Source organism: Protopterus annectens, chromosome 4.part1 (assembly GCF_019279795.1).
Source record: "Protopterus annectens isolate FY-2018-M chromosome 4.part1, PAN1.0, whole genome shotgun sequence".
NCBI lineage: Eukaryota > Metazoa > Chordata > Ceratodontiformes > Protopteridae > Protopterus > Protopterus annectens.
In genome coordinates this window covers 351,200,519-351,227,371 of record NC_056734.1, presented here as the reverse complement: position 1 = coordinate 351,227,371, position 26,853 = coordinate 351,200,519, and positions in this window count along the sequence as shown.

The following is a 26,853-nucleotide window of genomic DNA, read 5'->3' as shown; positions in this document are numbered from 1 at the left end:
TATTTCCTATTTCCCATCCACTCATCAAGATTTTTCTTCAAGAGTGCTAATAAAGAACTTTGCTTGACATAAATGGGTAGCCTGTTCCAGAGTGTGGGAAGTCTCTGGGACAGGAATCTATCCCTCCAGCATGTCCTGTTTATTGTGGTGACAAGGTTTAGGTCCCTAGAGCATGTAGCTTGGAGGGATTGGGATTTATTTAGGTGTACCATGTCCAGTCAATGCTGGGACCACTCACACACACACACACACACACACACACACACACACACACACACACACACACACACACACACACACACACACACACACACACACACACACACACACACACACACACACACACACACACACACACACACACACACACACACACACACACACACACAAACAAACACTTCGTCTGGAACAGCAACAGCATTGTTCCCCTCTACTCCACACTCATTAGACTCATTATAGAGTACAACACCCTTTTTGGTATGTACCTCACAAGACATCTACAACAACTGGAAAGGCCGCAGAAATACCACACAAAGAGGATTACCTCAAACAGATGCCCTACGTAGACCGTCTCAAAAAACTCCAGCTTTACTTTGTTGCATATCGCCTACTCCGAGGTGATCTCTGCCTAACATACAAAGCTATGTCAAACCCAGAGCTGTTGGACATGCTCCACTTAAAGAAATCCCAATCCCTCCGAGCTACACGCTCTAGGGACCTAAACCTTGTCACCACAATAAACAGAACATGCTGGAGGGATAGATTCCTATCCCAGAGACTTCCCATACTCTGGAACAAGCTACCCATCTACATCAAACAAAGCTCCTCATTAACACTCTTCAAGAAAAATCTTGATGATTGGATGGGAAATAGGAAATTCACCCTGGGGATCCCCTCTGTGGCTCTGCTCAACAGGAGCACTGGAAAATAATTTTCTTGGGTGGCAAAAGCCAGGGTACCTTTTTGGCTGGGCTTGTATAGGCCCCAGGGCTGATAGCCTAGTACCTACCTATGAACCTATGAACACATTTAAGGAACTTTCTATTACCTTGTGCAGTCCTATGTCAACCTTCCCTTAAAAATTGTCTTTGCCATTATATGACCCTAGATAATTACTCCTTAACATAATTATTGATTATGCTCTCTTCCTTCCCCTTTGCTCTGCATCTTCTAATTCCCCTTCTCCTTTAATATCACTTAATTTCTTCAACTATCACATTCCCTCTTCATCTTCCTGCTACATCTAGCAGTACCCTCTGTGTTGCCATTTTATACACTCATAGTTTTAAAGTTCAACATTAGTAAAGAGCTTATTTACCGAGTAATATTAGAATGCTGAATAAATAATTAGGACACCCCTTTTTACTGTTAATTCTTTTGCTGAATCCAGGGTCATTGATATTTTCAATTGAGTTCATTTATTCTTATAAAGCTTTACCTCACGTTGGGACATAGTTTCAGAGGAGTAAGATGGCTTTTTTCTAAGGCTGCATAGCTAAAAAGAGGGTAGAACATTTTTATATGGGTAGAGTTGTTTTTCTTTCTCAGTGACTAAGTGACCTTGGAGTTAGTATACCACTATCTGTTTTTATCTATATCTATATCTATATCTATATCTATATCTATAACTGTATCTGTATCCATATATATCTGTATGTGGGTTTCTGTATATCTATATCTATCTATCTATCTATCTATCTATCTATCTATCTATCTATCTATATAAAATAGTAGGGAGTTTGTGAGCATCTTCCATTACATATGAATAGCAGAAAGTGTGAGAAGAAGATTCCTCATAAGAAGGGAGAAGTTTCTTTGTGGAAAACTTCTTTCAGTAGTTCTTCCATTTATAGAGATTGGATGGTGTGGAAGTTTGGATTTCCTTCATATTATTCTGTAACACTCCTTTATGTACTGCCCATCAGATTAAAACTCCCCTTCTAATAACAAAAGGTATTTTGTTAGTTATTGATAATTTATCTGTATATCATAACTCACAATAAAGAAAACAATCTATGTTGTGACTTTTCAATGCTACACATTTCCTTGACTGACTTCCTCGTTAGTGCACACTATTTATATCATATTACCTCCCTCTTACTGTGTTCCACTCCTTGCAATTAAGCCCTTCTTCTCATATCACCTCCATTTCTCCTTTGTCAGTATTTTAGAAATGGGGGTCTCCTAATTACCTTCCTGTAGTTTAATAGCTCGCTGTTAGTACAGCTCGTTTTCACATCCAATTTTTCTGGTGTCAGAAGTATTATATTACCTGTTTTTTATTTCATATCATGGCACTGTATCCAGTCTCAGGGCTGCTATCCCAGTTATACCAAATATTTCCCACTTGTTTCATAACTTTCTCTTCAGAGCAGCTTGTCATACGTTGGTATTTTCTTACCCTGTTCTTTTGTTACGGTATGTTTGTTATGGTATGTTTGTTACGGTATGTTTGTTACGGTATGTTTAGAACGTAACACGCAGTGCAAGCAGTTATCATATTTGTTTCAGACACTAACAAAAACCAAAGCCAACAACAAAATGAATAAATAAATAAATAAATAAATAAAAATAAATAAAGAAATAAATTAATTAATAAAATTATCTCTAGGGAAGCCTCTCTGCATATGCTATTATGAAAAAATAATGTTAAGATTGTGGCACAGTTTTGCACTGATGTTTTGAGAACATCCAAGATTGTATTGTTTCTTTCAGATGACAGGTTCCTTTTACGTTCCATGCTAGCACAAACACAGCATTATCTTTAATGGATATATCTCAGTGCGTGTATGTGTACATAGTGGTGCTGCAAAAGCTTCTGTTACAAATATCAGTGTTGCTGCCCCCTGTGTAAAGCAGACTCAGTGAATCTGTTACCTGATCAGGTATCACTCATGGTCATCATCAAGGTGTGGTGTGCATTTTCTGAATGGTGACAGCTCATAATATTATTCTAACAATATAGGTGAGGAAGACAACCATTATCCTCCTTTTAATAAAGGAAGGATGGGAAAGCTGGTCAAAGTGGCAAGCTATTCACCAGACACAGAAACTAGGTCAGACTAAAGTACAGTGGGGCTGTAAACAGCATCAAATGTCAAAATATATACACTGCAGCAAGAAAATGCAGTTTGAGCAGTACATGCTGTGCTTTTTATTTCTATTTTAGTTCCCAGAACCCCAAAGATATTCTCATAACAGTGTGCATTTTGAATGGAAATTGAAGCTATGATGTCCTTTTTCTGGCCCCTCAGTAGTGGATAACTGTCTACCTGTCATACTATTCCTTCCACCCTCAGTATGGCTGACTGCCTTACATTCTAGGATGAGTCCTCTATACCCCTTTAGGCTGCTGGCTAATCATATAATTGGGAAAGGCTCGTGGAAGGAAGTTAGGGGCATCAAGGCTGATGCCACTGTTGTGACTGAGAAGGATTTTCTGTTTCTGTCCAAATGTTGTTTGAGAATGTAAGCATGCAGTAACATCAGTGTATGTGCACCACACTCCTGTGTGTGTGTGTGTGTGTGTGTGTGTGTGTGTGTGTGTGTGTGTGTGTGTGTGTGTGTGTGTGTGTGTGTGTGTGTGTGTGTGTGTGTGTGTACACTCACACGTGGAAGTATAAGAAATACGCAGACCATTTCTTCTTTAACTTTCATGTTGTGCTGTAGGCCTGCTGTTTATCTACACAGCTTTCAAAACAGGCAATTTAGCAACTGATTGTCCCTGACCCTCTCCCCATAAGAGGTCATGTAACTTCTTGTTACTCAAGTCTATCAAACACTTGCCATATCTAAGACACTAGACAAATGTAGGTCACTGACACTGCAGACAGGAAACCAAGCTCTGTATTAAAAGGCCAACTTAGCTAGAATGCAGTTCAAAGGGTCCTACCAATCTACCAAATTTTACTACACTGCAAATCTTGATACAACTTTTCATTTTTTTGGCTCAAATTATCAGCGTGCCTTATGTGGGTCCCACAGCATTAACTATGACATTGATTTTTGTTTCTCATATCTGACATGAACAATGATCCTCATTTGCTATGTGAAAGTACTTTCCAGAGAAAAGCAAACTGTTTTCATTTCCTTATGTCATACTCCTAGGTAAAAAGATAAATTGAACAACTATGGCTAAATAAATAAATAGTTTAAAGTTAGAACTGCGTGAACATGTGTTCATTTTGGTGAACTCAGCTTAGTAAATTGGCAATATTCAATCACTTTGCACAAAGCAGAGAGTGAATCCATTTCTTCAGCCATCTACATACATGAGGTGGCAGATTTCATATAGACATCATATGATTTTCTGTTTTTCTTTTTTTTTTTAAAAGGAAATATTGAAATGTAATAGGTAAAATCATATTCCACATAAGATATATTAATTCTATTATGTATATTCATAAGTTATATTTAGAAGATAACTGCTTCAACTATTTCAAAAAACATTTAAAGAAACATAAAATTAAAGCCATTTCAAACAGTATTTTAATGAGGATAACTTTCATTTAATAATAATTAATAACCCCAATTAATAATGATTAAATGTATTCACTGCACATGTGGTTATCATATATATATATATATATATATATATATATATATATATATATATATATATATATAATACTAGCAAAAATTTCCTCTTCCTGCTTTCAAATACATTGAAGATACTAGTCTCACTAAAATATATCTGAAGCTGTAACATTATATGTGACCCTCATCCCGAACAAAAATTTGAGCAAAAATTGTCAGAATTCTGTGTTTTAAGGGGACATATTGCACCTGAGAGGGGTGCAGTCTGCAGAAGAACCACAAACTATGAGGAAAGATAAAAGGAATGCCTATTTGCTTTATTCACAGTAAATACTATAAGTCTTAAGAGTATGTAGCTGAAGCCTTCCAATCACTGGCAACAACTCAACAGGATTATGAAATGCAATCTGCTTGATATCCTGATCTGAAAAATATGTGGCCTCTTGGCATTGCTGTCCTAGTGTTTTAGAAAAGTACTACTAGTGAACAACTGTTAAAAGAGCACTGTCCAAAGCATATATGTAAAATGAAAAATGTGATAGGTTCCTAGGTGTATACAAGGCTAACAACCACTACAGCCATAAGCCTAGCCATACAACCCCAAAATGTCCAACCAGTTATATGTTTTAGGCATTTACATAGGAGTGATTTTTGATTATGACATGATTTACTGACTGCCTCTGTCCATCAGGGATGTGTGTGCTAGATCAAGGGTGAATTTTTGATTTCCCATCTAATGGTCCAAGTTTATACTTAAATAGGGTTAGGTAGGGACTTTGCTTCAAATGGATAGGGGAGCCTGTTCCAGAGAAACGGATTTCTCTGAGATAAATATCTCTCTCTCCAACATGTCCCGGTTATGTTGCAAGCAAAATTTAGGTCTTTAGAGCTAGTAGTTCTGATGCTATTCATTTTGCAGATGTGCAAAAGGTTCATCAGAGTGGGGTTCAGGGATGCCTTGTATGCAAGGTATATATCACCTCTGTGTAGTCTGTAAGAGACTGAGTATAGAGATGAAGCTTTGAGGTGATCTTTTTGTAATGAACCTTTGCAGACCTTCCAGCTGCTGCTGCATGTGTTTTTGTCAGTCACATACTGAAGGGGGCATTATACTCTGTGGTGGGTCTGATGAGGTCTGAGTATAGTGGTACAATAACTTCCATGGACCTAGATGCCATGCACTTACTTATGAGTTGAGCAACATAGAAGGATTTCCTTACTACCTTGGATACATGCTGGACAAAGGCCAGGTTGCTGTCTACATGTGTTCTCTGATGTAGTTTTCTGGAGTATCCGACTTCCAAAAAGGTACTATAATGCATTTCTTTGCACTGAGCTTTAAGCCGTGGCTTTGACATCAGTCATTTGTCTCTGTTAGACCCTCTTGTAAGATGTTAGTGTCTTGGGGGGGGATTCTTTGACTACTCCCAGTTAGCAATCATCTGAAAACTTTGTCAGCCAGAGGCTCTTTGGCATTAACCTTGACTTCTGAGAAGTAGATGTCAAAGCACACAACCTTGAGGGACTCCACTGGTGACTGGCTTTCTTGAGGAGGTGGTCTCACCAATCTTAATTTCCTGGGTCCTATCTTTTACCCATCTAGCTATTCAGCATGTTATATAGGGGTTTATGCTTAATTCCCTAAGTTTGATAACAATACCAGAGTGGATTATTGTATCAAATGCCTTAGCCAGGTCATGGTAGACAGTATACACTATTTTACCCTCACCCATTTGGCTTGGTGACCTTCTCAAAGACATCCACCAGGTTCAGTAAGCATGACCTTCCTTTGATAAAGCCAAACTGGGATGGAGCCAGTATCTGAAGGTCTTATGTATTTGTTGATCATTTTCATGATAATTCTTTCCATGGCTTTGCAAATAAAGCTAGTCAGACTAATGGGGCTTTAGTTATTGGGATCTGTTGGTGATTTTCCCTTATGAAGATGGATGACTGTTGCAGCTCTCCATTCTCAAGGCATGAAGCCTGTTTTAAGACTATAGTTAAACAGTAAATCCAGTGGCCCTATTAGGTTACATTTTAGACTATTGAGGAGGCATCCTGAGATATTACTGGGGTCCACTGAGGTTGTGTTCTTGGCCTTAGTGAGAGCAGCCAGGACATGCTTTATATTTATAGATGGAAGGGTTATGTTTGAAGGCATTTCTTGGGATGTGACTGGAGGTGAGTGAGGGTTAAAGTTGGTACTAAATTTGTCAGCCAGCAGATTTGCTATGTCTCCCTGCTCAATGATGGTCTCAACATTAACCACCAGTTCAATACACTGATGTGTGCTGCCTTTGTGGTTTCTGATATAGCTAAATAATGCCTTATGGTTGTCTTTTGTCTGTCAGGCTATTCTCTACATGGGATTTATTGGACTTAATTAGACATCTTAGCTGCCTGTTTATTTTGATGAGAGAGTTCTTATCTTTATGGGAGTTACACTTCTTGATGTTATCCTTGATTTTTTCCTTTTGTTGTATAACCTGTTTAATTTGGGATGCCATAAAGATGGTTATTTTTGGAGTTAGTTTTGAGCTTACTTCTGATAGGTACATCAGCCTCTATGCAGCCATTGACAAGGTTGTACAGAGTTTCTGTGAGCAAGTCTCCATGGGCTGCTACATTTTCTGTATTTGGAGGGGCATTGAATTTTGACCAACTATTGCTTAATAAAAGGTAGTTTGCCTTGGAATAGTTCCTAATTGTTACCGACTTTACTCAGGTTACCAAGTTGATTTTGATTTTGAAGGTGACAGCAGTATAGTCAAACCTTACCAGGGAGGACATGACATTGGGGGCGGTACAGCATTCTTCCAGATTTGTGAGTATGAGGTCCAGTATGTTGGAAGCTGTAGTGTGTGTATGCACTAACTGGATAAGGGTGTTTGTATTTATGAAGTCAAGGAATCTCCTTGCCTGCAGAATTGGGGCCATGTAGGGTTCCCAGCCTATAGAAGGATAATTAAAGTCTCCCATAGGTAAGGTGTTATGCTAAATGGTGAGTGTCTCCAACAGGTTTAAGTATGTGCTATGAGTTTGGTGGGACATAGAGGGTGACCTATAACTTATTAGGATATGGTATGGAATTTTATCTATGGTGACCTGCATGTGGAGAAACTCTAGCTCATCCTCTTGTGTAATCAACCTAGAGGTGTGCTTGTTATTGATGTATATCGAGACACCTCGACCTTTAGTCCCTGTCTGTGCAGATACTGGTCTAAAAGTGTAGAAGGCACTGAAACCTTGCACTGTTGGGATACTGTCTGTAGCTTTAAACCATATTTTTAAACAAAAGCTAAACATTATATAGTATATACAAAGACATGAAAAGGTTGGTTCCGGAAGCTTAGATACCCTATGGTTCCTTTGTCCTGCTTGTCTTTTAGTGCATTTTCATATGCATATGTGAAGCCTTCAATCAAACCACTCATTGAACAGAAAAGTATTCACTCGCATATTTTCTGCTATGTTCAGAGAGAGAGAGAGAGAGATATTTAAAATGTGACCTTTTAAGATGCAATATACTTTGGTTGTAAAATTCCCTGCAGCATTTTAGTTGTCTTGTTCTAAGCTATCCATAGACCATCTATTTTGATTCTTAGAAGAAGGTCTCAAAGACTGTAGCCAGTATAGCAGTGAGCTGTCATTATGGAGCAATATGTTGGCAAGATTACTTATCTACCTTGCCCTGCTAAACACACACCTGCTCATTGTTCATTCACACTGCCTGTATGGCTTACAGCATTAGCCATGATAACTCCAAGGATAGTTCATTTGTGTTGCAGTCCCTGATCATAGGGTCTGGACTCCAACATCTTTGGGGGTGGTGCTGTGGAGCTTGTTCACTGCGAGGGAACTGCTGCCCTGACTTGTTGCAAATGGTGCATTGATACATGGCTGAGGCGGTGGTAGGACTTTCGGTTTTGTAAGTCTGCAAGGGAGCCACTTACGATGAACTTAGTATCTCAGGTATGCACCTGCCTCCCATTCAGCAGTACAGACTTTTCCACAGACTGTCACACCATACAGCACATATATAATCTGATAACAAAGCATTAATTAATTAATTAATTAATTAATTAATTAATTAATTAATTAATTTGGTTTAGTGGGGTATAGTTCTGATAAATACTGATCAATTGCAGGTTGAAACCATGTTAATAGCAAACTATAATGGTAAATGAAGTATATATACAATCTGTATTGTTAAACAGTAATATCAAATATAAAACAGTCAGCAAAAAAAGATAAATGCAAGGTGTATGATGAAGTAGCGAAGAAGATATAAAATTAGAGCTGCATATTATAGAACATACTATTCCAAATAAACTATACAGTACATAAATATATAAGTTGTAACGTAGAAATGTTTTACTTCAAGGGATGTAGACTTAGTATAAAGTATAACCTATTGGGTTGGAGAGGTGAAGAATAAAGTGGGTAAGTCAGAGGGAGCTGGCTAGGGAAGGTATGGAGTGAATGAGAGTAAAGGAATTTATTAGGAGACAGGATGCAGTATGTGTGGGTATAAGATATAAGGAAAGAAGTGAGTAGGACTGAAAGGAAAGTGAAGTGAAAGAGGATATGGGGAGGAGTGAATTATAGAGGGAAAGTAAAGTAATAGAGGGTAGACGAGGAAGAATTAGTAATACATGGTAACCAGAGAATTATAGTGGGAATTCAGTAATAACAGACTAGAAAAAGGGATGAAGGCCTAAGTGATACAGCCACTGGTTTGGAACTTTCATGTAAAATGTTCAAGGAGGTAATGTTTGAACTGATGTCTGAATTGCTTGTAGTATGTACAGTCAATAATGCGGTGAGGTAGTGACTGACAGAATTTAGGGGTGAGAGTGGAGAAGCTGTGGTCAGCTGAGTACAATTTTGTAACAGGGGACATTAGAAGCTTGGTTTCAGAGGTTGTAGTTTTGGTTGGATGCAATTAGTCTCCCTGTGAGAAAAAAGGGTGTATCTTGGTTTAGCATTTTGATGGAAGGCAGCTGTCACTCATCCAGCCAGGATAGAATAGATGAGTCTTCGTGGGTTCTGTTCAAGCAGCTTTATGTACAAACACATCAGGATTGAGGCTTAATAACTTTAACTTAGATAGCTTTATAAACAAACTAGCTATTACACTTAGTCTTCCTTAGTCTCTGGCTGCACTCTCAAAATGGCACTGAAGCTAGCATGTGCTTGCTATTTATATGCACATGCTGTCCTTGAAGTGATTCTTAAAGATGCAACACATACACCATTCTACAACAGCTGAGAAGGAGGTTGGCTATACCTTGACCTAGGGCCATTTAGCTTTCTTGAGCTTACCACAGAGATGCCCATACCTAGGGAAGTTTGTAATGAAGTGCCCAATTTGGTTGGAAAGAGTTTGCAAGGTAGAAGTGTTTTTTTTTTTTTTTTTTGAGGTAGCGGTAAACGGTGGTATGGCATATGCCAGTTGAACAAGCAATGCAACTTTTTCTGTTTAGTCCATGCTGGTTGAAAAAGGAAGTAATAAATCTTTTAGACACAGAATAACAAATAGTTGACTTCGGTTCAGACTTTCTGACTGTGGGCTTGGAAATTGAAAGACTGGCCTATAGAGATGACTAAATGAATTTGAGGATCTGAGGAGAGTGTTGACTATGTCTGATTAAAAATGAGATAAGAGCTTTAGCTAGTTCCTTGTTTGTGCCAAATAGCATGTTTGTCTTTTTTTTTAATTGAGTGGCAGATTATTGTTGGAGAGGCATATGTTTAACTGTATCAGGTCTGCTTAAAGCTGTTTTTGGATAACATTGAAGTTTAGCTTAGGTCTAGAGATGACCATATCACCAATATATAAATGGAACTGTAGGTGAGGGAGATCACGGGCCAGTGTAGAGTCCTAAGGAACACCTGAGTGAGTGTAGACTGTATCAAATATGGAGGAACCTATCTTCATTTTGAAAGATCTGATGGAGGGGAAATATTTGAACTACAAGGAACATTCAGTACAAATGCCAATATCTTACAGGTATCTCAGTAAATGGAATGGTAAACCAGGTCAAATGCGCAAGTTAGGTCAATGAAGACTGTTGCATTGAGGCTACCTTTATCCATGCTGATAGCTGAATGCAAAGGAATCAGATTAAGTGTGTTTGCCAGTGCACGTTACAGTGTCTGATGTCTGAGCCTGACTTGCAGTGTTAAAGAAAGTTTTTTTTAAGGTTAGGTGTTAGGATGGGGTTAGAGATTTATTGTTTCTGTTTTTTTTTTTTTTTTACCATTTGGAACAGTATTTCTTTGATACTTTTTAATCAGTATAACAGATGCACATTCTTTTTGCTTGTGACTTACTTTAAGTCACTGGGTCATGCCTAGTTCTGCATGTATGGAAACTATTTCGATGCAGTCATTAGTGTGTTTGCATGCATCGGTGTAACAGTCCATTTATACAAATCTAATACTGAACTGCAGATAAACTGAAATACCTGTAATAAATGAATAAATATTTCACAGGCCTGAGAGTCCAGTGTTAGCTATTGTCTGTGTATTATTTCCTTATGTGTTTACACACTCTAGAAAGATGCAGTGTACTGACATTAATGTAAGAAAAACATTACATCTGATTAACACAATATTTATTTATTTTTTACTCAAATGATTTTTATTTTTATGAAATAACACAATAATTTAATACATTCATAACATTCAATAACTATTTACAGTATTTACATTCAGCCTGACAAAAAGGATTCAGATAAAAACATTTGTAGTTAAATAATAAGTTAATATATAAACTATGATAGTTAGGAAGAGTTTGGTTCCATCTGTAGGGTATCAATCAAATTCAAAACGTTCCTCCATGGACTATTAACCAATGGCTTAGGAAAAGTTCTTAACTCTTTAGTTCTTTTCTCCATTAGTATGCATTTCTTCAGTGATGATAGGAATTCCTCCAGTGGGTGCTACATTAGAGGTCCATCTTCTAGTTATACATTTTCTGGCTATTGCTAACATTGACCACAACAAATACAGGTCATCTTTCTTCATATTATTACTATTAACAACATTCAATAAAATTAAAGACTTTGTCAAAACAAATATATCAGTATAGATTTGTTAATCTCATTCCAATATGGTTTAATATTAGTACAGTCATAAAAAATATGAGACAAGTCAGCATTAGTGGACAGATGACATCTCCAACATAACTTGCTGTTTGAAGGGTTCATTTTTTAAAGTTTCTCAGGTGTCAAAAAGGATCTGTGTAGAAATTTCCAATGAAAAATCCTCCAGAATTGTGAGTAAGAAGTTAGTTTAACTGAAAATAAAATGTTTGTTTTATCTTCCATTGATAATGATACTGGAAACCCTTTAATTAGGTATTGCCAGTAAGAATCTTTAGGAGCTGTCTTATAGACAATTAAAGTGTTATATAGATATGATAATTCATTCTTAACTTTGATATTATTATATCGAATTCCAAAAATCCAGTTTATAATTTTTGGTACGGTTTTGAAGGATGAGTTATGTATTCTTCTACACAGATCTTTAGTGTATGCTGTGACACTCTGAAGAACCAACCAGTCATTAGGGGATAGGCCATAGGTTGACAATATACTTTGTGTGTTCAAAGCTTGTTGGTTTTCAATACATTGCAACCAACAAAATAGATTATTATTTTCCCATAAACCAAAAATCTCTCTGTGTTTTATCAGGGAAATCCCTTGCAATAGTAAATGGTATTAAAAATCTATGCCACAGTTTCATATCTAAATTTGTATTAATGAATTTTCTAAACACAAAATATATTATTAGTGTTAGTTTAGTTAATATTGTTGTACTATATTGTAAATTTAAACTTAAATAGTGCCATATCTTATCTTTGTCAGTTACCAAAGCATTCTTTGATAAATAATTTTCTTTCATTAGTATAATGGAGTGTAACTGTTTCCAATTGGAAGAGTATCTAGGATTTATCCAATTCATCACTATTTTAATTATAGATGCCTTTATATAAGTTTCAATCTCTGGGAATTTTAACCCCCCCCCCTTGTTCCCATTTTCTGATATGATGAGAATATGCCACTCTATTTTTTTGGGGGGGTACCATAGCAGTTTCATCAGAGTTGAAGCAATTTATTTAAGGATTTTCTTTCCTGGTGGAAGTATAAGGGCTTGTGCTTTATATAATATTTTAGGTAACAAAACCATTTTTATCAGTTGTAACCTATCATTAAATGTTATAAACAAATTATTCCATTTGCATATTAGTGTCTTGATTAAGTCTATGGCTTTAGCATAGTTAAGCTGTAAGGTTTCCTCTATATTCTTGCCTAGGACTATTCCTTAATAGTCTAGAGTTGAAAGAGTTAACTGGAACCTGTATGTTCTTTTTTTATTTAATAATAAATATTTTGATTTAAATTTGTTGTAGGAGAGTCCTGAGATTTTTTTGGAAATTTGTATCCACTTCAACTAACACTTCCTTAGAGCTGGGTAAGGTAAGTAAGACATCATCAGTAAACATTATTTTAGAAATATATTGGTCACATATATTTATACCTCTTATCTTTGGGATATTATGTATTAAAATGGCAAGTATTTCTATAGCCAGAGCAAATATGATAGGGGGCATGGGACATCCTTGTCTAGTACCTCTAGTGATTTGGATTGCTTTGGAAGTAAAGGGACCTAATTTGACATATACTAGATTATTTTCATAGATTTTCTTCATCACTGTTATAAAAAGGGGGGGATCAAATAACTGTAAAACTTTAAATAAACCTAATTTAAGGAGTCAAAGGCCTTTTGAATATCTAGACCTATTATCAGTGCTTCATGGTTTCCTCTATTGAGGTAATCTATCAGAGTTCATTCTCTTTTAATATTATCCTGTGTATGCCTGTTATGTATGAAACCAGTTTGGTTCATAGGTTCATAGGTTCATAGATTAGTACTAAGCTAACTGCCCTTGTGAGCCATTTTAAGCTTAGCCAATTATCCCTTCATTAGTTATTTTAGATATGGGCATTTTCAATCTATTGACCATCATTGACATAAATAGTTTATAATCATTATTCAACAAAGAATGTGGTCTATATGAGTTGCAATGATTAGGGTCCTTATTATCTTTTAATATAGGGGGGAATTAGAGAATATCTGCAAGAAGGAGGAATATTTGCTAATGTCTGAACTTCAAAAAAGGTTTTATAAAGGAGAGAGATTATAGAAGAAGGGAACAATCTATAAATTTCAATAATTAAGCCATCTATTCAGGTGCTTTATTAGACTTACATCCTTTAATCCCATCTCTAATTTCCTTTTGAGAAATAGGTTTTTCTATATCTAACTTAAGTTCCTCAGGAATTCTTGTTATGTTGGGAACTATATTCTCTAACTTCTCACATTCATTTGTACTTATTTTATCTTTATGATGCTCTGCATAATGATAATTAAAAGCCTCCAGAATATCCCCTATGTCCAATACTTTTTTCCTTTTCCCTTCATGAAAGATACTATCAATGTTATTAATTTTTGATTGTATCTTAACTTTCATAGATAGATTATGAAGATGCTTAGGAGAGGTAGCATAAGAATTTAATTTCAGTTTTTCCATAGCTAAATTAGTTTTATGGGATAATATTTCATTGTATTTCTTATTTGCTTCTTCTATTTTCTTCTTATTATCTGTAGCAATTAAGTTTTTATTAGATTTAAGAGATAATATTTGATTTTGGAGTTGCTGTAATGCTGAGTCCCATTCTTTAATTTTATTTTTGTACCAGCTAATGGTTTTACCATATAGATAGGCCTTAAGAGAATCCCAAACCATAATTGTGTTTGCTTCAGGTTTATAATTAATCTATAAGAAAAGCTGAAGTTCAGAAGTTATCCAAGATTTAAAGTCTTTAAATTTTTTGTGATATATGAAGGAATCCTTGAAGTAATAACTAATTGATTAAATTCCAAGTATATTGTTAACAACAGGGAATTATGACCTGAAAAGGAACAAGGCTATATTGAAAAATTCAAGATTTTAGAATAAAGATCTTGTGAGATATAAATTTTATCTATTCTAGTTTGGGTACCATGTCTATAGTCCTGGTGTGAAAATAGTAGAGAATTTGGTCCCAAAGCATTAAAAGTATCTTTTAATTTAAACATTTCTGCCCATTTTTTAACTGTTTGGTTGAGGACAATAATCTAGGAGATTTCCTATTGGTAGTTTCTGTAATATCTGTGATACAATTTAAATCACATCCTAGTATAATATTACCTTTAAAAGTAGTTGTAATAAAAGTCTAAGTGTTTCTTAGCTAGTCCAACCCCCATGCCCGGGATCCCGTATAAATTAACCAGGGTCCAAATTCTATTATTAAACTTAAGTATAACTAAGGCCATGAGTCCATCATTATCTACATGTTTGTAAATGATTTGGGGATTTAAGAAAGTCTTTTTCCATAGAAATGTTAATCCTCTGGTCTTATTTTTATAAGAAGATTGAGCAAGTATTGTGTATTCCTTAGGGTCCCACATAAATGTGTCATTTATTTTAAAGTGTGTCTCTTGGAGAAAAACTATTTGAGCCTTGTTTAGTTTAAGACACCTGAAAAGGTTGGCTCTCTTATGTGGGTTGTTTAAGCCATTAGTATTTAAGGATATCAAGGTTAAATCCATATCAGAATTCTTTAAAGATAAATAATAAAGGAACTTGTATTAATAGAATCCTGTATACATAATACTCTTCCTGAATAGACAATAGAATATCAATTGTTGTATTTCTATTTATCTCAATCCAAATAACTTTCCCCATGAAAGATAAAAGTAAAACAATTGTGTCAGGCATTTCAAAACTAGAAAAACAGTTAAATAACAACAAATTAGCATATTCACTCTGATATAAACTTTAATACACCCTATACATGGAATGAGATACATTTCTAGTCTAGCAAACAAAACTAAATCTGCTAGACTACCTATCCCAACCATCAACCTTTGTTGGTTTGAGCCCAAGGAAACAAAGTAAAAAATGGAGAATATATTATAAATTAAGAGAAAATTGTAGTGATAAACAACTAATCAGATACTGATTACAGTTAGGTTTTAGAGATGAGTTAAAACACTATTATTAGAAACATTAAACATTTATACAGTGATTATTCACTAAGGAAGCAAGAGACATATTAGGATATATATAATCTGAATTTAGTGCTTAATAGACAAAGGAAACATTAGCTTTATTAACAATCTAAATGATTACCCAAAATACCTAAGCATGCCATCTGTATTAGTTCTAATAAAAACTTCAAAATGGCAGAACAAATCAAAGAATCATTTAGCATTTGTATTTACTTGCCCTCTGAATAAATCTTATCATGACAAACTCCCACTAAATAAAAACTTCACAAGAATTGAGTGTTAGCACATAGTGAGTGTATGTTATTCACAAAAGATGTTAACATAGTGGTGATTGGAGCAGATTTTAATCGGCTTGTTGGTGAAGGGAATAGAGGGGATGAGGAAGTGATGGGTAGGTATGGTGTTAAGCAAAGGAATGTAGAAAGTCAGACAGTAGTGGATTTTGTAAAAAGGATGGACATGGCTGTGGTGAATATGCATTTTAACAAGAGGGAGGAGCATAGGGTGACATAAAAGAGTGGAGGAAAAGGCATACAGATGGATTATATCTTATGCAGGAGAGCCAGTTTGAAGGAGATTGGAGACTGTAAACTGGTGACTGGAGAAAGTGTAGTTAGGCAGCATAGGATGGTGGTTTGTAGGATGACGGTGATTAAGAAGAGGAGGAGGAGGAGTGTAAGGGCACCACCAAGGATCAAATGGTGGAAATTGAAAAAGAGTAATTGTGAGGTGGAGTTCAGGGAAGAGTTACGACAGGCACTGGGTGGCAGTGAAGAGTTACCAAATAGCTGGGTAACTACAGCAGAGCTAGTAAGGGAGATGGCTAGAAAGGTGCTTGGTATGACATCTGGGCAGAGGAATTATGACAAGGAGACATGGTGGTAGAATGAGGAAGTACAGGAGAGTATACAGAGAAAGAGGTTGGCAAAGAAGAAGTGGGATTGTCAGAGAGATGAAGAAAGTAGACAGGAGTATAAGGAGATGAGGTGCATGGCTAAGAGAGAGGTGGCAAAGGCTAAGGATAAGGCATTTGAAGAGTTGTATGAAAGGTTGGACACTAAGGAGGGAGAAAAGGACCTGTACCGATTGGCTAGACAGAGGGACCAAGCTAGGAAAGATGTGCAGCAGGTAGAGGTGATGAAGGATAATGAGGGAAACATACTCACAAGCAAGGAGAGTGTGTTGAGCAGATGGAAAGAGTACTTTGAGGAGTTAATGAATGAAGAGATTGAGAGGGAGAGAAGGTTGGATGATGTGGGGATAGTGAATCATAAAGTGCAAAGGATTAGCAAGGAGGAAGTAAGGATAGCTATGAATAGGGTAAAGAATGGAAAGGCTGTTGGTCCAGGTGACATACCTTTGGAAGCATGGAGGTGTTTAGGTGAAATGGCAGTGGAGTTTCTAACCAGATTGTTTAATGAAATCTTGGAAAGTGAGAGGATGCCTGAGGAATGGAGAAAAAGTATTTTGGTGCTGATGTTTAAGAATAAGGGTGATGTGCAGAGCTGTAGTAACTATAGATAGATTAAATTGATCAGTCACAGCATGAAGTTATGGGAAAGAGTAGTGGAAGCTAGGTTAAGAAGGGATGTGATGATTAGTGATCAGCAGTATGGTTTCATGCCGGGAAAGAGCACTACAGATGACATGTTTGCTCTGAGAGTGTTGTTGGAGAAGTACATAGAAGGTCAGAAGGAGGTGCATTGTGTTTTTGTAGACTTAGAGAAAGCATATGACAGAGAGGAGTTGTGGTATTGTATGAGGAAGTCGGGAGTATCAGAGAAGCATGTAAGAGTGGTACAGGATATGTATGAGGGTAGTGTGACAGCGGTGAGGTCTGCGTTGGGAGTGACAGATGCGTTTAAGGTGGAGGTGGAATTACATCAAGGATCAGCTCTGAACCCTTTCTTATTTGCAATGGTGATGGACAGGTTGACAGACGAGATCAGACAGGAGTCCCCGTGGATTATGATGTTTGCAGATGACATTGTGATCTGTAGTGAGAGTAGGGAACAGGTGGAGGAGACCCTGGAGAGATGGAGATATGCTCTAGAGTGAAGAGAAATGAAGGTCAGCAGGACTAAGACAGAATATATCTTTGTGAATGAGAGGGAGGATAGAAGAATGGTGATGATGCAAGGAGTAGAGGTGGTGAAGATAGATGAGTTTAAGTACTTGGGATCAATAGTTCAGAGTAATGGTGAGTGTGGAAGAGAGGTGAAGAAGAGAGTACAGGCAGAATGGAGTGGATGGAGAAGAGTGTCAGGAGTGATTTTTGACAGACAAATACCAGTAAGAGTGAAAAGGAAGGTCTACAAGAGGATAGTGAGACCAGCTATGTTATATGGGTTGGAGACAGTGGCACTGACAAAAAGGCAGGAGTTAGAGCTGGATATGGCAGAGTTAAATATGTTAAGATTTGCACTGGGTGCAACGAGGGTGGACAGGATTAGGAATAAGTATATTAGAGGGTCAGCCCAGATTGGAAGGTTTGGAGACAAAGCCAGAGAGGCAACATTACGTTGGTTTGGACATGTGCTGCGGAGGGATGCAGAGTATATTGGGAAAAAGATGCTAAAGATGAAACTACCAGTTAACAGGAAAAGAGAAAGCCTAAGTTAAGGTTTGTGGATGTGGTGAGAGAGGACAAGGACATGCAGGTGGTTGGTGTGACAGAGCAAGATGCAGAGGATGGGAAGAAATGGAAACAGATGATCCACTGTGGCGACCCCTAATGGGAACAGCCGAAAGAAGATGATGATGATGATGTTGATGACAAAGTTTGCTGAGGAGTTAAACCACTACACACACACACACACACACACACACACGCACACACACACACACACACACACACACACACACACACACACACACACACACACACACACACACACAAACATAGTGCATTACTGCTGGTACACAAACATCTGCACCCACACAAACAAATTATCTTGCTTTGGCCCTTTTCCTCCCTGTATATATAAAGCAAACTCTGAAACCACTATAAAGTGTAATCCTTCATACATTTTTCATTGAAATTGTTTTTAGGTCAGCTACACTGGTAGTAAGTGTTGCAATAAACAGCTTTCAACCATGAAGAGAGAATGTAAAGCCACCTTTCTTAAAAATTGAGGATGTGAGAGGAAACAGTCATGGAAGAGAATATGCAAAGTTTGCTAAATGAAATGCAGCAGACCTGGGGGATATACATGGCAGACCAGTGTATTCAGTGTTATAATAATTCTGCTAAACCCTTGCATCATCATGACAAAGAGAAGCATAACTGTGGAACTGCATTTGTGACTAAGGAAGTAGTGCAGGCAGAAGGAAATTGCATTAGTGGGAGACTAAGGAAGCACCTAGCCAACCAAAAGGATGAATGCTGGGAAACTGCCTGCACCTTATTAATAGTGGAAAAAAGGCTTTGTGGGTCAGGAATGGCACTAAAACATGGATCTCATTCAACTAAGCTAGGGAGGGGAAACATGCAAGGGAAGAGTTAAAGTGCAAACCTGAGAATATCTGAAATATATGTGAGGAAGCAAGCAAGCGCATGACTGGGAAATGATAAGGCAAAGTAGTGTATTAACATGCTGTGATGTACAAGAATCCTGGGAAACCAGATGTAATAATAACATGCAGCATTGACACAAGGAGACACAGATACTGGTTCCTTAAATGAAGGTTAATCCAGACTGAATAGGGGGTAGTACAAGGTGCTTCTGGGACAAAGGGTTTTTAAGAAGAAGAAGAAATGAGCAAGGGGGAGGGTATAGCACTTCAAATGTAGGAGAGCATTATGTGGAAACAACAGGACCAAGAGGATGACAGGAAGGAAGGAAGAAGAAGGTGATATAAACATTGTACTCTGTAATCATGATATGCAGGTTTCAAGAAATAAGCTAAAAAGATAATGAAGGGACTTCCAAGATTGCTGCACACTGATTAATAGCTCAATTTCAGCTTTCCCAGTGTGAAAAAGAAGCTGAGATATATGGGCTTTAACTCTGCCAATTTTAGTAAATTCAGTTACTGCCTAGTAAGTACACTGCCTGGATGTCAACAAAAGAGAAACTTAGAGAGCCTGAAAATAACAACTAGAAAAGATGAAGAGAAAACTTTGACTGGGAAGAATCCTGCAACTGTTCAGCAAAAAGCAGTTCAAGCTCCAGTTTTGGTACAAGAGATAGTGTCCAGTGTTCTAGAGGAAAAAATAAATCAAATGTGCTCAGAACTGATGGAAATAATTGAAATATTGAAGGAGTATATCAACACAAATAACAAAATCCTAGAATAAAATAGATGATGCTTTAAAAAGCTATTCAGATGAACTAATAAAACTACAAAAATCAGAGGTTCAAATGAAGAAAAGGCTGGCTGAGCATGAGACTGCTCAAGAAGAGCTGTTTCAAAAATGGTGGAGTTAGAGGACACAGCATGCATGTATTCTCAAACTTGGCCGTAAGATACCAACCAAGACCTGTATTAGTAAAAATGCAATCATATCAGCAGAAAAAGTTTATCCTGACAAAACTGTGGCAGAAGAGCAAAGTATTAAAAACTAGAGTCAGCAGAGTGTGGAAAATGATTATTTACTATACACTAGGAAGAATTATCCTAGCAATTAGGAAATGTTGAGAGACATGTATGAGATTTAAGCTACTGTATCCAGCTGTCTCCAGAATATTTTTTTTCCTGGAGGATCAAAGGAATTTTTGATGCAGAACAGGCTAAGGAGGAAATGCAAAAGTTTGTTCAGCAAAAAATGAGCCATCAGACAGAAAGGAACTCTGCTTCTCATTCTTATGATAATAAAGCTCATAGAGATACTTTGCAAGTGAAACCTTTTCCAGTGTTCCAAAGGAAATGCTTGAGAGACAGAAAAAAACACAGGTGTCAACTAGAAGAATTGGGAGTACCTTGGACTTGAACTGTAGTCTGGGGCTGGGAGATGGAGATGAACAGGAAGAAGACTAGCAACACTGTAATTAGTGAATAAATGTGAGTTTATGAAGTATTAATTATATTTGTGAAATATGGCTTTATGAGAAAAGTGGTTGAGAAAGAGTGGACAATAATGGCTACACTATCCATATTATTCTGGAATGTAAATAACATCATAGGCAAAGACAAAAAGTTAAAGAGTATTTATTTATTTTAAAAAATATAAAGTGCAAATAGCAATGCTGTAGTAGACACATTTGGAAAGAAGTGAGTATGTGAATTTGATAAAGAAATGATTTCAGTATGGATATTCAGCAGAATATCAGGAATAATGGAAATGAGAAGTACTTATACTAATTTCTAGAGGAGCTCCAGTAGTAATAAAAGAAGGGAAAAAAAAGATAATAATAGATCTGTGGTAGTAAGGGATTGCTGGCAATGAGTGAGATTATGCTGGCATGTATTTATATTCTATCTAAAATGGCTATTACAGAGCTTAAGAATGTTTTTGGAGAAATAATCAGCTTTCAGTAGGGAATATTACTTATAGGTGGGGACTAGAGCACATAAGAATCTATCCGGGGGACCTAGAAGGGAAAATATATAAGAAAAGGAAGATTTCTGAAGAAATGTATAAAAATATTTGGTATGGAGCATATGAATTCAGTAGTAGAAACTCCGAGAAACTTTACATATTATTCCCCAAAGTATAATAATTGGGCTAGACTAGACAGCAATTATATTTCACAGTAACATGCACATTTAACTGAAAGCTTTCACACATATCCAAATAACATTTTCAGATCATACACCAATAACAACTAAGATAAAAATACAGGGTAATGAAATAAAAATGAGACATTGCCTCTTCCCCACTATCTGTTATAAAGACAGGAATTTAAGGAATGGGTAGTGGAAATTATTCAAGCATTATTAGCGAAGACAGACATTTTTCAGAAGTTATAGCTAGTGACTGGGATAAACTGAAAGTGGAGTTTAAAAATAGGGTAGAAATAAAAGAAAAAGAGAAATAGTTTAGAAGTAAAAGCATTATTTGACAAAGGTTAAAGTATTGCAGAATAAGGGGAATCTTACTGAACAAGAAGATGTGCAGCTGCAGAGTGCTAAAATGAAAAGGGAATATATGTATAATATGCATGAGTTTACCAAAATTGCTGTTAAGCAACTGCATTTTAATAAGAACTCCAGAACACAATTTTTTTAGCGCAATGACTTAAGCAATATACAATAGAAAGGATAGCTGCCAAACTTAGGGAGCCTATAACAAGAAAAATACCCAGAGATCTTGCAGAGGTATTAGAGATAGTTCAGAAATTTCATAAAAATGTGTTAAGCAGAGGAACATAGAAATCAAGAAAGCACAAGTGGAAATATTTATGGAAGATATAAGTATGCCAAGGTTAGAGGTAGGTGAGACTCAACAAGTAACAATTAAGATAGGAGGAGATGAGATAAAGCAGTGATGTACAATCAATCTGCAGGAAAGTCTTCTGCAACAGAAGGTATTCATTTGGAGGTTTTAAAGCTATTAGGCAAGAAAGTGATAAAGATCTGGAAGGTTTTGTTTAACAGTATTTTAAAAGAAGGGGAATCACCAACTTCCTGGAAGAAAGCTATGGTAGACGCAATACCTAATGACAGTAAAGACCCTGCAGACCCTGCTTCATATAGACCTGTTTCAATTTAAACCATGATTATAAAGTGTTTGTGGCTATAATAGCTAAAAGAATGGCAAAGGTGTTGCCAAAACTGATAGATATGGCTCAGTGGGGTTTTGTGGAGGAAAGGCAACCATTAAGCAACATCAATAGAACAATAATGATCCAGAGGGAAGCAGAGTGTAAGAAAATACCTGTGTTGCTGGTGGACCTTGATGCAGAGAAAGCATTTGAGAAACTAATTTGTGGATTTTATGAGTAGGGCAATGGAAGCCTTTGCTTTCCCTGATAGAATAATATATTTTTTTATGTATTTATTATTTTATTTATTTATATTTGTTTACCAGGCTAGTACACTGATCTCAATGGACCATTTTCAGGTAGCCCAAGTGAATAGAAACACATAAGAAATTAACAAAACATATTTATAGATGAAAGGATATGCTAAAACACACACACACACACACACACACACACACACACATATATATATATATATATATATATATATATATATATACACATATACAGACACATTTGCAAATGCAAGAATATGCTATAATATTTAGTTCAAGAAGTAGCTTATAATGTCAGAACATTGATGGAAAAATGGAATTATGCTTATCAGACCTTTTATGATAAGATGTAGCCATAATGACTAAGATGACTTAAGCTACACAGATAGTAGCATATCATAATATAGAGAGGTATGAAGATCTTATAAGAGGCAAGTAAGAATAGTTGCAGGAAAGGATACCAATTGGAGAAGACAGAGAAAGGGTGATTGAGGCATGCAGAGGTAAGAAGAGAAGAAAGAAGAAGTGTGAAGAAGGTTAATTAGGAGGCTATATGAGAGATCAGAGGCAAAAATTAAAGTGGAAGGATTCCTCTCTTCTGAATTGCATTTGAATAGTGGAAACAGGCAGTGGTATCCATGTTTCCTTTTGTTATTGTTTCATATTTAGAGCCATTGGCAATGAAAATAAGGCAAAAAAATGTAATGATATAATTGGTATGGTAATTAAGAAAAGTTGGTTTTAGTTTTGCAGATGATATTATTTTGTACGTGGTAAAACCAGAAAAGGTCATCTAAGTGTTGTGGAACATTTTGAGAAAGTTTCAAATCTTTTTGAGATATAAAATTAAGGAAGATAAAACAAAGGCTATAGCTGTAAACTACTTAGCCACACATGAATTGGTCCACCAATTAAATATTTAGGAGTATGGATTAAAAAGGATTCTGTTAGGGCAGCTAAGGATATGTAGGAAGAAACTGAAATGATAATACAAAAACTGAGAAACTGGAAGCTCTTGTTTATGGATATGGATAGCAAGATACAAACAGTGAAAATGTTTTATCCCCTTTAGTTTTATATACATATCAGGCATATTTTAGCAACCAGAGGTGAAGAAGTGGACAATTATTAATAAATAATTGAAGGAATTTATCTGGGAGGGGAAGAGCGCAAAGGTCAGATGGGATAAGTTTGTCCTTCCACCAGAACAAGATGGTCTAGGATTACCTGAACTGAAGGGATATTTTAGAGCTACACAGTTAGGGCTCATATACATAACACAAGCAGAAAGCTATAATTCAAAGTGGAAAGGGATGATGATGAAACAGGATGTCTATTCAAGAAATAAGGAGAGTGGGATTTTGGATACAGATCCTCAAGGAGAATAACAACAGCGATACAGAATATTATATTTATAAAGTAGCAGAAAGTATTCTGAAATCTAAGCCAACATGATAATGGAGAAAGGATATTTTGCCAATATGGATGACTGCAGTTAGGGGTATAGAGAATAGGCAAGAGGGGGGGCTGGAATTTATGGGGAAAACTGGCAAAGGAATCAAGGTACTAGAAGCAAATAACTGGAGAGGGAAAGCTAAAGGAATGGGAAGAGGCCAAGAAGACATTTGGACTGCAGGCTACAGACTGCCTTCCCCATCAGGGACTGATATCAGAGTATAGGCAAATAGAAAGTCATAGGGGAATCCTAAGTGGAAGTCCTGCTCTGGTAGAACAGAAGTTGTTGTTTAAAAAGGGATAATTAATAGGGCATATAAAATACTGCACAATGACTATAGGAATAAATCACAGGAGGTTACAAAAGATTGGGAAGAGAGACTGGATAGGCAATTCACAAGGAAACAACAGAAGGACATATGTATGACTCCCAAGTATGCAACCTTAGCATTCTTGCTACAAAAAAGCAAGGTCTAGAAGATTTTGGATTTTTGCATGGAAGTGTTTGAGTGGGTATTTTTATATCCCTCTCTGTTTATTCTCTAAACAATACAACTATCAAGGTAAATTCTCACACAAAACTTCTAGGGGTCTACATAGATGACAAACTTAAATTTGACATCCACATAAATAATTGCGTCAAAAAGACTTACCAAAAACTAGGATTGCTTTACAGAAATAAAAAATTCCTAACACAAGAATCTAAATTGTCCCTAGCTCAAGCCTACCTTTTACCTACTCTAGAATATGCTGCACCTATCTTTACAAACCTCAAAAAAAATTTGTCATCCAAACTCGAGCTAATATACAACAAAATAGCTAGATTTGCCACTGACTTTCCCTATCGCTCACATCACTGCATCTCCTTACAAAAACTCACTGGCTAGAATTTCATAATCAACTCCTTCTGCCTCAGCTTCATCTGAATCATTCCATTTCCACCAAACCCTTGCCAATCATTCACTGGCAAACCTCATTTCCCCTTATGTCCCTAACCGGGCACTTCCTAGCTCTGACCAACACCTCATTCAAATTTCCAAACCCAATAAATCCATAGGAAAAAGCCTCTTTAGTCACTCTGTTGCTACTTCATGGAACAAACTTCCTCCCAATATCAGATCTATTAAAAAGTCCAGCAACTTCAAAATTGCTTTAAGGAATATCTGCTCAATTCCTGGACCTGCCCCTGTAAAGATCCAAATTGAATCACTTCCTCCTCCAGGCTAGCCTCCCCCTTTTCCTCAGTCCCTATTTTCTTACATTATATACATTCCCACCTATACTTTACTTCATTTTCTAAGTCCATCACTCTTATTACCCTATTTCTTACACCAAACGCATCCTTCTTGTATCTCCCTTCTATTTCTCTGTCCACTCTATTTTTCCTCTAATTAGACTCCACTCCATACCTAATATTCTATTTCCCTATCTCTCCCTCCTGTCAGTTACATATCCATACCTGCCATTAACTGTAAACTGATATTGTATGGCACGAAATATTTGTAGCTTAGATTATTTATTCTCCAAACATGTCTAAAGGAAAACTTTATTTTTCTTCTATGTATATTTGCCATTTTTCACTTGTTTACTTAATTATGTACTTCATTGTTACAAATCCTTTTTTGTACTGGAGCTTTTCTCCTCGGGTCTCTGCTGAAAAAGGGCCCCTGTGGTACCTTCTTCCAGACGCAAGTTGGGAGAGACAGTTGTGGGCTGGATGGGTCTAATCAGCAAGTATTTTATATGTTCTCTTTCTTGCTCTTGTAAAGAAAACCTCCTGAATAGAAGAGAGGTTTGTGCCCAAGATTTTCTCAGCCACCGTCACCACCCTCTGTAGTTTTTTCTTCTCTGCAGCTGTGCAGTTGTTGAATCATGCTATGAGGTTGCTAGTGAGGATGCTCTCGATAGCTCCCCTGTAAAAACTGGTAAGAGCAGACAGTGGAAGCCTGGCCTTTTTGAGCTTTCTCAGGAGGTGAAGCCTCTGTTGAGCCTTCTTGACAATATGGTTGGTATTAGCAGTCCAGGAGAGGTCATCAGAGATGTGAAGGCCCAGAAAATTGGTGGTTTTGACTTTCTCTACTACCTCCCCTTTGATAGTGAGTGGTTGGTGAACTGTTGCCTTTCTCCTGAAGTCCATAATCATTTATTTTGTCTTATTAACATTCAGGTCCAGATTGTTCCTGTCACACTAGGCAATCAAAGTGTTCACCTCATCCCTGTAGTTATGTTCATTCCCACCACTAATGAGACCCACGACTGTGGTATCATCAGTGAATTTTATAATATGGTATGACTTACGTTTTGCTGTATAGTCATGGGTGAGGATGGTGGAGAGCAAGGGGCTGAGCTTACAACCTTGCGGAACACCAGTATTCAGGACTATGGGTTGAGAGGTGTTGTTTCCAGTGCATGTCCACTGGGGTCTACCAATCAGAAAGTCAAGAGTCTAGTTTCATAGGTGCTTGTTTATTCTGAGTTTCATGAGCTTATCCACCAGCTGTATTGGTATCACAGTGCTGAACGCAGAACCGAAGTCGATGTACAACATCCTTACGTAGTTATTCCTCCCTTCTTGGTGTTTTAATGCAAGGTGTAGTGTGACTGATATAGCATCCGCAGTTGATCTATTTGCCTGCTATGCAAATTGGAGTGGCTTGAAGAACTTAGGCCGACTCGCAAATAGATTAGGTTCCTAGGTTGATACTAGGCTATCTGCCCTAGGGAATTTATAAGCCTAGCCTGAGTGTGTTTGGCTTTTGCCACCCTTTTAGATTAGTTGACTGTGCCTCTGTATAGTAGGTCACAGAAGGTAG